Here is a 12324-nt window from a genome sequence, read left to right on the forward strand (position 1 = left end):
TATGTGGTTTGAATTACAGACATGTGCGCAGGTATAGTGCATTATTACTACTCCCTTTATTTATTTATTTGTACCCAAGTTTTTGAGAAAACATGGGAAGTATTTTAAGAAATTGCTCTGGACTTATATAGCCATGTGCATTTCATAAAGTGCTTTTTATGAGAATAATTTGTCAATTAAGCCACCACTTAACATTTCGATATCTCTAAATTAAATGTTTTGATTTTAATGTGTGGGGAAGGAAGTGTGAACTATGTAGATGCCACATTAAGTACAGAATGATCAAACAAACTTGTAAAACACAGTGCAGTCTGGTGTTATGTGGAATCCATAAGCCTCTTAGATGCTCACATACTACAAAGGAGGACTGTAATTCTCTGTTGCTCTTCAGACATATCTAGTGATCCTTGCCAGGAGGATGGTCATGGAGTCTAGTGCAGTTATTAAGAAACAAAGCAAAGAAATATAAATTGTTGAACTATTTATATTTTTATTTGTATTTTGTATTAATACAAAATACCAATATTACATTTTGGTGACAGGCTTGCAAAAATGTCAAACCTCGATATAATCTCAAATGTAAAATAAAACAGCACAGATTTATTTTAACTTCCTGGTGAGATTAAGCACCCTTATTCAAAGTGTGTGGCAATAGCCTGATATCATTCCCGTTCCAGCCCAAATTATTTATTTTGCGTCTTTTAAAAAGAAATTGGTGGAGTATGCCTCTTCTATGTTGCTCTGAATACAGTCCAGAGTGTTTTCTTTAAGGACATGAACTCAGGCTTTGTTTGATAAGACTCTGTAATGCTTTAATAATGTAATTATTCTGTCTGGAGCAGACCCTGATTAAGGAGGCTAATCAAACACTGCTTCCGTGCCCCTCTGTAGTGTAATGTGGGTGTGGAGGGGTGCAGGAGCAGAAATGGCCTTCTGTCTTCAACAAAATGGGTGAATATTACATTACATGATGCATTGTGCATGTACGTAATGCAGCTGTATCCTGCTGTTCAGTATCGCTAGTAATGTTATTGCTGATTTTATATTGCCTTCTGTATAGCCTGAATATAACTTGATACACTATTAGACAATATTTGGAGTTGATTTCATAGACATTACTTTTAGTTACAGATTTTAAATTAGATTTTTACATTTACTGAGTGCCGCTTGCCCATGCAAAACAGCAGTAATGGTAGGATGTTGTGGGTGATTACTATGAAATTTGATGAAGTTTTTCATGAAATAATGGTTTCTAGATATGCAAGTCTATGTTTTCTTTTCACCTGTTTTAACATCAACCAGACAAAACATAAGTCCAATTGCTTTGAAAAGTAATAGCAAGCACCACTAATAAATAGGCTTGTAATTGCAAATCTTTGCACTTTGTCCCCAGTCCCAGCTGAGTTGTAAATTCTTTAAACATTGCCTAAAATATGAGGTAGAGTCTAACTGATGCAATATGATGCAAGTCCAGACACAGTTGCTTTAATGTGAAATGAATTATGAGCAATTGCATTACAGCTAATTTTTACTAAAGATTTATGAAAGTCAAAAGACAAACTTTCAAGCTGGCTGGCAGTGTTACATTTGCACTCTTTTCTTCAAATTTCAACAGTATTGTTGAGGTGTGAACTAAAACTAGATCCTTACGTTTTCTGAAGTGAGAGTGAGTGGTGCTAAGCTCTCTGCCAGGGTGCTAGAATGTTGTGAATGATTGCAGGGTGTGCTAAAGTGTTCTGAGCGGTTTGTTGCATGTTGTTATGTGGTTGCTAAGGTGTTCTGGCTGGATGCTAGGGGGTTTCTTACAGACCTGATTAAAAAGACAACATGATCATGGGAAATCAGCATGTTGTTTCAAAGAGTAACAGTACCCTAGGATCGGGCACATTATAATGACTCACTGACAAGTGCCATCTCCCATCAGACATATTTGCTGTGGTTCAAGGGTTCAAGCATTTCTGTACTTCACTGCTGGTTAGGTTTAGGTTTTGGGTTGGAGGCTTCAGTTTATAAAATATGAATTCCTCTTCAATAAACTACACCCTATACAGCTGAAAGTTTCTTGCTTTTGTTGCCTCTCCATGGACATTTGACCTGGAATATGGAGCTTACACATGCCCATTCACCCAACAACACTAACCACTTTGGCCACTGGGGGCAGTTTATCGCATTTTGGTAAGCACAGACCGATTTTAGCTAAAGAAAATTCAATCTACTGTTTCTGACTCCACAGTGAGATCAGTCAGAAAAAAGCCACCCCCAGGTCTTTATGAGATTCTGGTCACTAGATAAGGTTTGGGTCCCTCTTTTAATGTAAATCTATTGTATTTGTTTGCCAAAAACACTTAGCCCATATAGCACACCTCTCTTCAATTAGCTGCACAGTTTTAAGTATAACATGTACGTACCACAAATGTTGTAGGATGAGTTATGCATCTAAGTTTAATACTCATGTGTGTCACCCTTCTGGAGAGAGAGAGAGCGGTAAGGCTTGTCACCATGCACACACCTCACCCTCAATAGTTTATTTTATTCCAATGTCCCGCCTTGCACCAAGCATTGGTGGATCGAGGTTTGAGAACAACCTGTATCCAACAAAGCTTGATGTGTATCCCCTTTACCCTTACCGGTATACAATACATCCCTGCCTGATCGGGGTCAGCCTGATCCGAACCAGTGTCCCCACCACCTTCACTGGACATCGCTCCTGGCTGCTGCGCAAAAGCGTAAGGGCGGCCGTCCTTCCCAAAGCTCAATGAGTGGAAGAGCTGCCGACTCTGCTCCGGGGTCCGACCGACCCATTGCTGGATGGCCTTCTTTAGGTTGTTGTAATCCAGAGGCTGGCGGTGGGGAGTTGTTGTGCCACCAGCTGCGCCTCCCCGGAGAGCAGGGGCAATAGGCGGGCCGCACACTGATCGGGAGGCCACCTCCAAACCTCCACGGTTTTCTCAAAAAGGTTGAGAAAGTCCTCTGGATCATCGCTTGGCCCCATTATCGTGTGGGTCACCAGTGGGACAGGCTCCGATTGGGTCGCATCGCCAGCCCCCCTCCCTGGCGATCAGGCTCCGGAGCACCTGCCGGTCCTCCGCTGGTGCCTGGACCAGGACTTGAAAGCGTTTTTCCTGCTCCAGACGTACCTCCATGTGGGCATGGTGTTGTGACTGCTGGATGCTGGTGAGGGTGTTGAAGACTTCGGCCAGTGGTGAGGCCTTCATAGCAGCGTTCTCTTCCAAAGCCAGGTTCTCGGCACCACTGTAGAAAAGCTCTTTGTTCGGGGCAATGGAGGAGTCAGGAGACAGCGAAGCAGGGTCAAGGTCAGTTCTTTAATTTGAATAATTTGTTACACACACACACAACGATAACCATCGTTGTGAACATAAAATAATAATGTCAGACTGTTCTGTCTGTTTGTATCTCTCTGGATATTCTCTCCCCCCGTTCTTTGGACACTCTGGCAGGCCTTTTATGTCTCCCTCCGCATCACTGTAATGAGAGACAGGTGTTAGGGGTAATTATGAACCAGGTGACAAGCCTTACCGCTCTCTCTCTCTCCATGACCACATCCCCGTGCCACATCAGGGTTAGGGGTTTCTAACAAGGCTTCCAATTTAAAATCATAGCACAATGACTGCAGTCCAAGCTAACAATGTCAACAACATCAAAGTCATGGGTCCGATTCCCAGGGAATTCACATGCTGATTAAAAGAATAAGCTTTAAATGAAAGAGTTTAAAAAATTACAAAATATGGCCGATATGTTGATAGGTCAATAATTATGAGTAATTGTATCATAGATGGTGTTTGTAGTTGTCAGTCACCGCAGATTTATAAAACTCCAAAATCATATTTGTCGAAGCTGCCTGCCAACGTTTTTGAACCCATTCAACAGAATAGTTGAGGAGTGAACCAAAATGACACATTGCAATGTTTTAATCCAACCTAACTTGTGTATGCAAGTGAATGCATGTCTTTTATGTTGAACAGAAATCACTCAACAGTACCACAACATAGCTCCATCCAGAGAGACACCGGTCCCCACAACATACCCTTCATGATCTTCACACGTGATTTTTTTGTTTCACAGCTGTTTTTCTGCCTTGTAGCCACCATTCTTCCCCTCTCTCACTCTCAACCCTTGTTTAAGTTTTCTAATGGTCTGTCCTGAGAATTAATGGCTGCTAATGAATGAGTGAAAGTCTAAAGCAAAGTGGTAGGAAATTATCTGAGAAATTACAGGGTCTGCATCTCGATACCTTCATTAAAATCATGAATGTTCACTCATAGTGGTGTTTTATTCATGAATAATTCTGTGCTTTTGAATTCATATTTTAAGTTAGTGAATCATTCTTGCTCACGTTAATGCACTTCCGAAGAGATGCTTTGGTGGGTTTTTCCTGCCTTTAAAAAATTACTTTAGCATAAACAATTTGCATTCAAATGCAGTCCATGAAGGGGCATATCATTGGTTTGACCTACTGGATGAATACTCCCTTCACTGAACAAAACTAATCAACACAGATTTGAATTCGGTATACAATCCAATCTCGATCAGCAAGGAGAGAAAGATGGCAGAGAAATTATCCCAGCATTATTGAAACTAATGATCCATTTATTTAGATTATGGTTGTCTCTATCTATAGATTGATAAAATTCAAGCCCAGCAGTTCACAATAAAGAGGAAAGAAATTATCGATCTGCTTGGTTGTCATTTGTGAGGAAAATGTTTATAGTGCTGAAACACTGTTTCTCAAGTCTCTTAGTAGATCTGTCAACAAGCTAATTTTAATAAAGGAAAATAAGACTTGTTTCAGTCATAAATTACATGAATGCTTTTAAAGTAATCTGTTGAGTGAATGATTCACTGACACACTCATAACACACAAAATAGCACTCAAGTACTCACCTACTGGTATAATCATCTAACCTACAGAAAGAGTCACTTAACAAATGAATCTAAATGAAACAATTTGGTGAATGGATTTAAAAGATTTGAGTCACTAAGATCAAAAAGATAAAAAATCCCCACCACTAACCCCTACCAACACTCTCTTTCCTTCTACAGAGAAACAACACTGACCCCCACCTCCGTCAAGATCACTCATACTGAACACATAAAAGCCCAGACGACCCCAGCTTGACCTTATCATGTGAGAGAGCTGAGACTGGTGAACTTGGCCCCTCGGACCCCTCCATTCTTTCAAAAACAACAGCTTATTTGGCTACGAGTCAAGGGTGCTTGTTTAAATTAGAGAGCATCCTTTCACACTTGATTTTCACTGCAGTTGGTTAACTTTATTTCCACCTCATCCTTCCGCCTGCAATTCTGCATCCCCTGAGTCTTATTAACACACAAATACTGTTTAGTTTGGACATGATTAGTCATGAAACTGTTTAAGTCTGCAAAGAGGTTGGGAACAAAATCATAGTCATTGGAATGAGTTAAACAGTTGGCAGTTTGCCAATCATGCAAAATCAAGGCTATGACTTCAAGGGTGCAGTTGGACCAGGCCTGGTTACCATCTGTGCTGATATTTACCATAAATACCAGACATTAAAATAACATGTTCTCCAGAGTTGTTCTAGAGCTGAGATTTGTTAAAAAAAAAAAAAATTATTTTGAGCTGTTAATGTTCTTTTGAAATCAACCCTCCAACTCACTTTTGGTGCCACTGTGTGGACATTTCACCTCAATAACGCTTCCAGCTTCAGCCACAGGGGCCCTAGTTACATTTTGGTAACCAATTTCAGCAGCAGAAATTTCGACCTCCTGGCACCAAATTCAGTGTGATCAGTTTGAGCATCACCAGATGGAAAAAATAACCTTGTGCGACCCACATCCACATGTATGGACGTTGTATTTTGACTTCGCTTTACACAACGCATAATTTAAATGAATCAAAACCAGCTGAATACTTTTAGCAAGACAATAAACATAATTTAAGGGTTAAACTTCTGCTGCATCATATCACATGACTCAACAGCAAGATGTTGATATACAGGAAGTGCTGCTTGAAGTGCTTTAAGTTCCCCGTCTGTCGCTCACTTTGACGTTGTGTCATAGAAACGACACTAGGGGTCTCTCTTGAGCGCCGAATATACCTCTGATCTATGAAAAAAGGCCAATGAGAAGTTGGCAGACAGAATTGTATTTTTCTGTCATACGGCATACAGGTATAAAGGCGGGGAAATACGTCTGTTTCATTCAGAAATTTTCTTTGGAGTCGATGGTCGTGTATGCAGCCATTTGCAAGTCACACACACCTATTCCTCTTACCTCTGGTGATCTGATGTTGGATCTAAGTCACACTTCAGCGGCTTTCTCCTTCTCTGCACGGCAGCGGGCTCGGTTTCGTCGGGTACACGGAAGTCACTCCACCCGCCCCCCGGCATGCTCGTTGACTTCCGTCCGGGCTCGAGGCAACAGCAGCTCGCCTCACAGCCAGTCTGCCTATCCTCTGGAGCTCCCCGAGCTGGATGAGCTTGCCGCTGCATCTGACGTGGATGACTCGTCTGGGCTGCTGCCTTCAGGCCAGGCATTCCGGTCCCTTTAACATTTTTCCAGAGGCTCCTGGGACATATGGCGTCCTCCGCGGCGGTCGCGCCGCTGGGGTTGATTCATATGAGACCGCTTCAGCAATGACTCCAGACTCGAGTCCCGAGACGAGCATGGCCCCGCGGCACGCACCGTGCGATGGTCACCCCCGCCTGCTGCCAAACTATCAAACCCTGTCCGTCCGGGCTCGAGCCAACAGTGGCTCGCCTCACAGCCAGTCTGCCTATCCTCTGGAGCCCCCTGAGCTGGATGAGCTTGCCGCTGCACCTGACGCGGATGACTCGTCTGGGCTGCTGCCTTCAGGCCAGCAGGCTGAGGCTGACACCTAGATGTCCGACATGCTTGCCCGGGCCGCCGCCAGCGTGGGGCTCAACTGGAACCCTCCGTCCTCTCCACAGCCGTCATGGCTGAATGATTGCTTCCTTGGGTCTGCGTGCCACTCACAGCCATGCCCCCGCCGGTCCCTTTCTTCCCGGAGGTACATGATGAGCTGACGACTGCATGGAGACTCAGTGTCAATGTCAGCACGCCTCACCAACGAGCGCGCGCAGTCAGTTCTGGAATGCCTCGCCACATTCAGGCCAGGCACTGCGGTCCCTTTAAAACTTTTCCAGAGGCTCCTGGGGCACATGGCGTCCTCCACGGCGCCGCTGGGGTTGTGCATATGAGACCACTTCAGCAATGACTCCAGACTCGAGTCCCGAAACGAGCATGGTCCCGTGGCACGCACCGTGTGATGGTCACCCTGGACAGACCTCTGCTTTCTGCGGGCAGGAGTCCCCTTGCAGCAGGTGTCCTGATGCGTCCTGGTCACGCCGCCGCTGCGCTGGCACATCAACTGCCTAGAGTTGTTTCTCCCGCTGGTTCAGGGCAAACACGTCTTGATCGGATCAGCAACCTCAATGTGGTGGTGGACGCGCTATCACGACAACGCTTGCCCAGTGGAGAGTGGAGGCTTCACCCCCAGTCAGTCCAGCTGATTTGTGTACGTTCGGCAAGGCTCAGGTAGACCTATTCGCCTCACAAGAGACCTCCCACTGCCCGCTCTGGTATGTCCGAATAGAGGCTCCCCTCGGGGGAGGCTGTCCCCCTCCACCTTGAAGGTGTATATAGCTGCTATCGCAGCCCACCACAACGCAGTAGACGGCAAGTCTTTGGGTAAGCACGACTTGATTATCAGGTTCCTAAGATGCGCCCAGAGGTTAAATCCCTCCCGGCCAAGCCTGTTCCCCTCCTGGGATCTCTCAGTGGTCCTCTCTGGCCTTCAGAGACCCAATCTTCGAGCCGCTAGAATCAGTTGGACTCAGGACAATCTCACTAAAGATGGCCCTGCTGATCGCACTCGCCTCCATCAAGAGGGTCGGGGACCTGCAAGCTTTCTCTGTCAGCGACACTTGCCTGGAGTTCGGTCCGGCAGACAAACATGTGATCCTAAGACCGCAGCCGGGCTACGTGCCTAATGTTCCTACCACGCCCTTCAGAGATCAGGTAGTGAACCTGCAAGTGCTGCCCCAGGAGGATGCAGACCCAGCCCCTTCAGTGCTGTGTTCGGTACGTGCTTTGCGTACCTACTTGGACCGCACGCAGAGCTTTAGATGTTCTGAGCAGCTCTTTGTCTGCTTTGGTGGACAGCGGAAAGGGAAAGCTGTCTCACTAAATGGTGATGGACGCTATTTCATTGGCCTATCGCACACAGGCCGTGAACACGCTGATGGACTAACCGGGTGGATCGCTTGTACATAGCACCCTTTCCCTCGGTTGAGGTAAAACCGTGTGCTTTTTCTCCCAGGTGATCCCACTCACTCGGCTCCCTAGATGACTCCTCCCTATTCCTCTGGGTTCCGCAATTCAGCGCAGGAATTCGCCGACCCAATCCACTGCAGGTACTCAAATCTACCCTGTACTGGAATAGGTGCTCCACAGGTCAGGGCTCCTACGTGGACTCCCTCCTGTGTGTATTTTCCGCGGTACGGTCCCCTTGCGAGCGGACCCGCGTCTCCCTTGGGCAGTTCCCACTGCCCCCCGGTTGCTGTGTCTGTAGCAACTTCTCCCTCCGAAGAGGCGGGATCTACCACCGCTCCACTTCCCACATGTGACCTAAAAGCCCATGTGGTGTATGTCACCACTCTTACCTCCCCCTCTCTGGGCAGTTGTGGTCTCCGCAGGGTCTTTTCCCCCTGAAAGAATAGGAAACTGGGTAAGACCTCCTTCCCTGATGCGTGTAAGGCCCCTAGCTGTTGACTCTATGCGAGAAACATAGACAGAAAAGAGGCCCGGCTAGGCTCGGCCCATTCCCAGGTTGGCAAGCGTCACCTTGTTCCCCTGTCTAGGGTAACTATAAGGATTCCGACAACTTTATGGTGCATTGGGTACGTGCAGTCTGATACAGCTGGTCATTTTGGCATGTCAAGGACCTGCCCGCTCTTGTGTCAGCAGTACACGTACACGGCTCAGCGCATGGCGTGATTTAAATTGGACCCCTAGTGTCGCTTCTTCGACACAACGTCGAAGCGACAGACGGGGAACGTCTAGGTTACAGATGTAACCTCCGTTCCCTGATGGAGGGAACGAGACGTTGTGTCCTCCTGGTCACGTCGCTGAGCCTGACCATTTCCGGCTCCTCTGAAAAATCCTGAATGAAACAGATGAATTTCCCCACCTTTTTACCCGTATGTCCAGGGGTGCAACATGCAAATTCTCACAGAGATTCTTCACGGAGTGGTGGTGGTGTAGTGTTGTGGTCTAAGCACATAACTGGTAATCAGAAGGATGCTGGTTCGAGCCCCACAGCCCCACAGCCACCACCATTGTGTCCTTGAGCAAGGCACTTAACTCCAGGTTGCTGCAGGGGGATTGTCCCTGTAATAAGGGCTCTGTAAGTCGCTTTGGATAAAAGCGTCTGCCAAATGCATAAATGTAAATGTAAAGGTCAATTCTGTCTACCAACTTCTCATTCGCCTTTTTTTCATAGATCAGAGGGATATTCGATGCTCAAGAGTGCCTAGTGTCGCTTCTTCGACACAACGTCTCGTTCCCTCCATCAGGGAATGGAGGTTACATCTGTAACCTAGACGTTTTTTGAATGAAACATGTTTGGTTGTAAAGAGTAGTGTCTCTAGTTTCGTTTGATCCATTCATTTTTTGCGCATGATGTCCACATATGTTGAAATTAGGACCGTGTTCCAACAAAAGTTGAAAATACAGTGCATGTTAGTTATTTTGAATATTTTTCTACATTAACCCATCTGTGGGTCAATTCGTTTCATATTAATATACGTTTTGTTTTTGTTTTATTTTGTTATCACTCTATAATATGGCTCTATTCATTAACATTAGTAAATGTATATGAAAATAGTACATTTTCACATTGAAAATAAATTATTAAGCTAAAATAATTTTTATGGAGGCTTTATATGGCGTTAGGATGAAAATAAGCTGCTTTTCTTACTGTTTTGAGACCAGTGCAGACAGACAGCACATTGGAGGTTAAGTCATTCACTAAATTGGGAGCCAGGGTACATCTGTGCAGCTAAGTGCAGTCACTCAAAAAATCTGACCAAAGGTTTTCACTTTCAGGCCGCAGATGATGTTTGGACCACTCAAAATTTTTGGCAGACATGAGAAAATGATAATCATTAACATCTCAAAAATATGAACAACCAATACTAATGGACACATAAACTATCTGATTAAAAAAATCTGACTTTCTATAGCTTGGTATTACTTAAAATTTTACAACTTAGTTCAGCTGTCCATATATGTGGACATACATATTTATGAAAACTATTTGCTATGGAAATGTTTTTTTGCTTGTTTGTTAGGTCCTACTAGTTCCAAATCAAAAAGGGAAATGGAAAATGCACACAGAAGTCTCAAACAGGATTCTTGAACACTAATATTTGTCATTGAATTTATAATTGTCTCTGCATATTAAGCTGAAATAGAAGAATTTTTTTTTTAATTTTCATTATTATTACAAACTTCACCTTTAAAGTAAGCTAAATATTTAACAATTGTTAAATAACAGTGGTGCATATAAAGACAATGGCTGATCACCTTTCGCCACTTGTTAAAGATTTGACAAGGTTAAGTAACTTTAGCAGTAATTGTTTGCAAATAGCCCTGATGATACTTAAATGCTGTAAGACAATGTTCTATAATAAGATATAGAATTACATACACAATGCACAAAATACCAGAAAATGTCTATTGTAAGTAGGTACGTTAATACATAACAAAGTGCAGTATATTCCCCGAGAAAAACGTATGTTATGTTTCTATTAAGTATCAATCAGATGTTTCTCCTGAAATGCCTGAAGAAAAATAAAAATGGACACAAATGAGACACAAATTTTTACAATAAGAGTAGAGAGCTACATTTTTTGTTGATAGTGTAGGTCAAATCATTTGGACTCAGAGGAATTTGATGAGAAATGTTTGAGTTCATCAAACGTCTAATTGCAGGCTTTGACATCTTAGTAAATCTGAGCACAGTTTGAGAAGATGTTCTGAAACTATATAGGAGATTACCGGAATTAGGAGAAAATTCTAAGCACAAAACTTCCGTAAAAGTCTCTGTTTGCTCTCCATTTAATTCCATTTCTGTCTAGGAGAAACAACTGCGATAATAAGGAGATCCCATTTGTCATTCTCCTTTCCAACAGGGGTGTAAGCTTAAATCTATTTTGACTAACCATCAGCTTAGGTCTACACTGTAAAACCCTAAATAATACAAACAAAAACCTTACCTTTACATTCCCTCTTTTAGCTTCTCCAAGATCAAAGCGAAACCGACTGCCTAACAGAGACAAATGTGGATCAGAGAATACTGAGGAAACTCCCTCTCTGGCTCGGCCAGTCTTCACATCATCTCATACTGCCCATTATAGCTTCCTCAGCTCAGGTTTCATACAGACAGTACAGCATCCAACACTGAATGAGTGTGTGTGTGTGTGTGTGTGTGTGTGTGTGTGTGTGTGACGGTAATCCTGTGAAAAGTTCTCCATCTCCGAGCCTTACTGTAATCAAATGCGCTCGTTAGATGAGGGGCTCATAAAGGAGAACATGAGCTTTACTCATCACCACTTTGCCTGCCAGTCCCACCCTTTTGTCTGTTGGATGCCAAGCATTGCTTTCTTCATCTTTCTCTCTCTCTTTTTACTCTGTGGTTCTCCCTCTGAAAGTTATTAGTGGTGTTTGCTAAGGCAAGCATCCCTATTGCATGTTCTTAGGGTTAGAGATTTCAACAAACACCTCACTCAAAGAATCTGGGGTATGACTTGTCCCAGGCAAGTGATCAGATTTGACTATTTTGTCTGACAGATGTTAAAACAGAAAAAATTCCCAAACACTTATGTTGAATGAGATATCCGAGCCATTCTAGCTGAATGAACCACCTTAAACCAGCCAAAGTTGGTTAGCTTGTCCCCCAGCCTGTTCAATATGTCTCTTTATCTATAGTTGCAATTCAGAGAAAATAAGTTGCAATTGCACAACTTAAACTCACAATTGTGAAACGTAAAATCACAAATGAGAGATTTAAAGTAGCAGCTATGCAAAATAAAGTAACAATTGCGAGATATAAACTCACAATTTAGATATATGAAGTCACAACAGTGGGATACAAAGTCGCAATTGCAAGTTATAAAGTCGCAATTCTGAGAATTAAAGTCACAATTGCAAGATTTAAGCTCTCATTTGTGAGATATAAAGTCAAAATTCAGAGAAATTAAGTCACAATTGAGAGATTGATATAAAGTGCCAATTAAAAGA

The 12324-nt window shown here is 43.6% G+C and overlaps 1 protein-coding gene across 3 annotated transcripts in view; it reads left to right on the forward strand.

The window, feature by feature from the left end:
- Nucleotides 1–12324, forward strand: part of LOC127635515 (phosphatidylinositol 4-phosphate 5-kinase type-1 beta-like) — an 82082-nt gene that overhangs the window by 21165 nt on the left and 48593 nt on the right. The window contains exon 3 of one of the 3 annotated variants that reach the window (XM_052115605.1): nt 5062–5146. The exons of the other annotated variants lie outside the window; for them this stretch is intronic. The gene's annotated coding sequence lies outside the window, so the exon portion shown is untranslated. The remainder of the gene's footprint in view (nt 1–5061; nt 5147–12324) is intronic. 3 annotated transcript variants of the gene reach the window in all.

This window comes from Xyrauchen texanus, chromosome 43, assembly GCF_025860055.1.
Source record: "Xyrauchen texanus isolate HMW12.3.18 chromosome 43, RBS_HiC_50CHRs, whole genome shotgun sequence".
NCBI classification, from domain to species: domain Eukaryota; kingdom Metazoa; phylum Chordata; class Actinopteri; order Cypriniformes; family Catostomidae; genus Xyrauchen; species Xyrauchen texanus.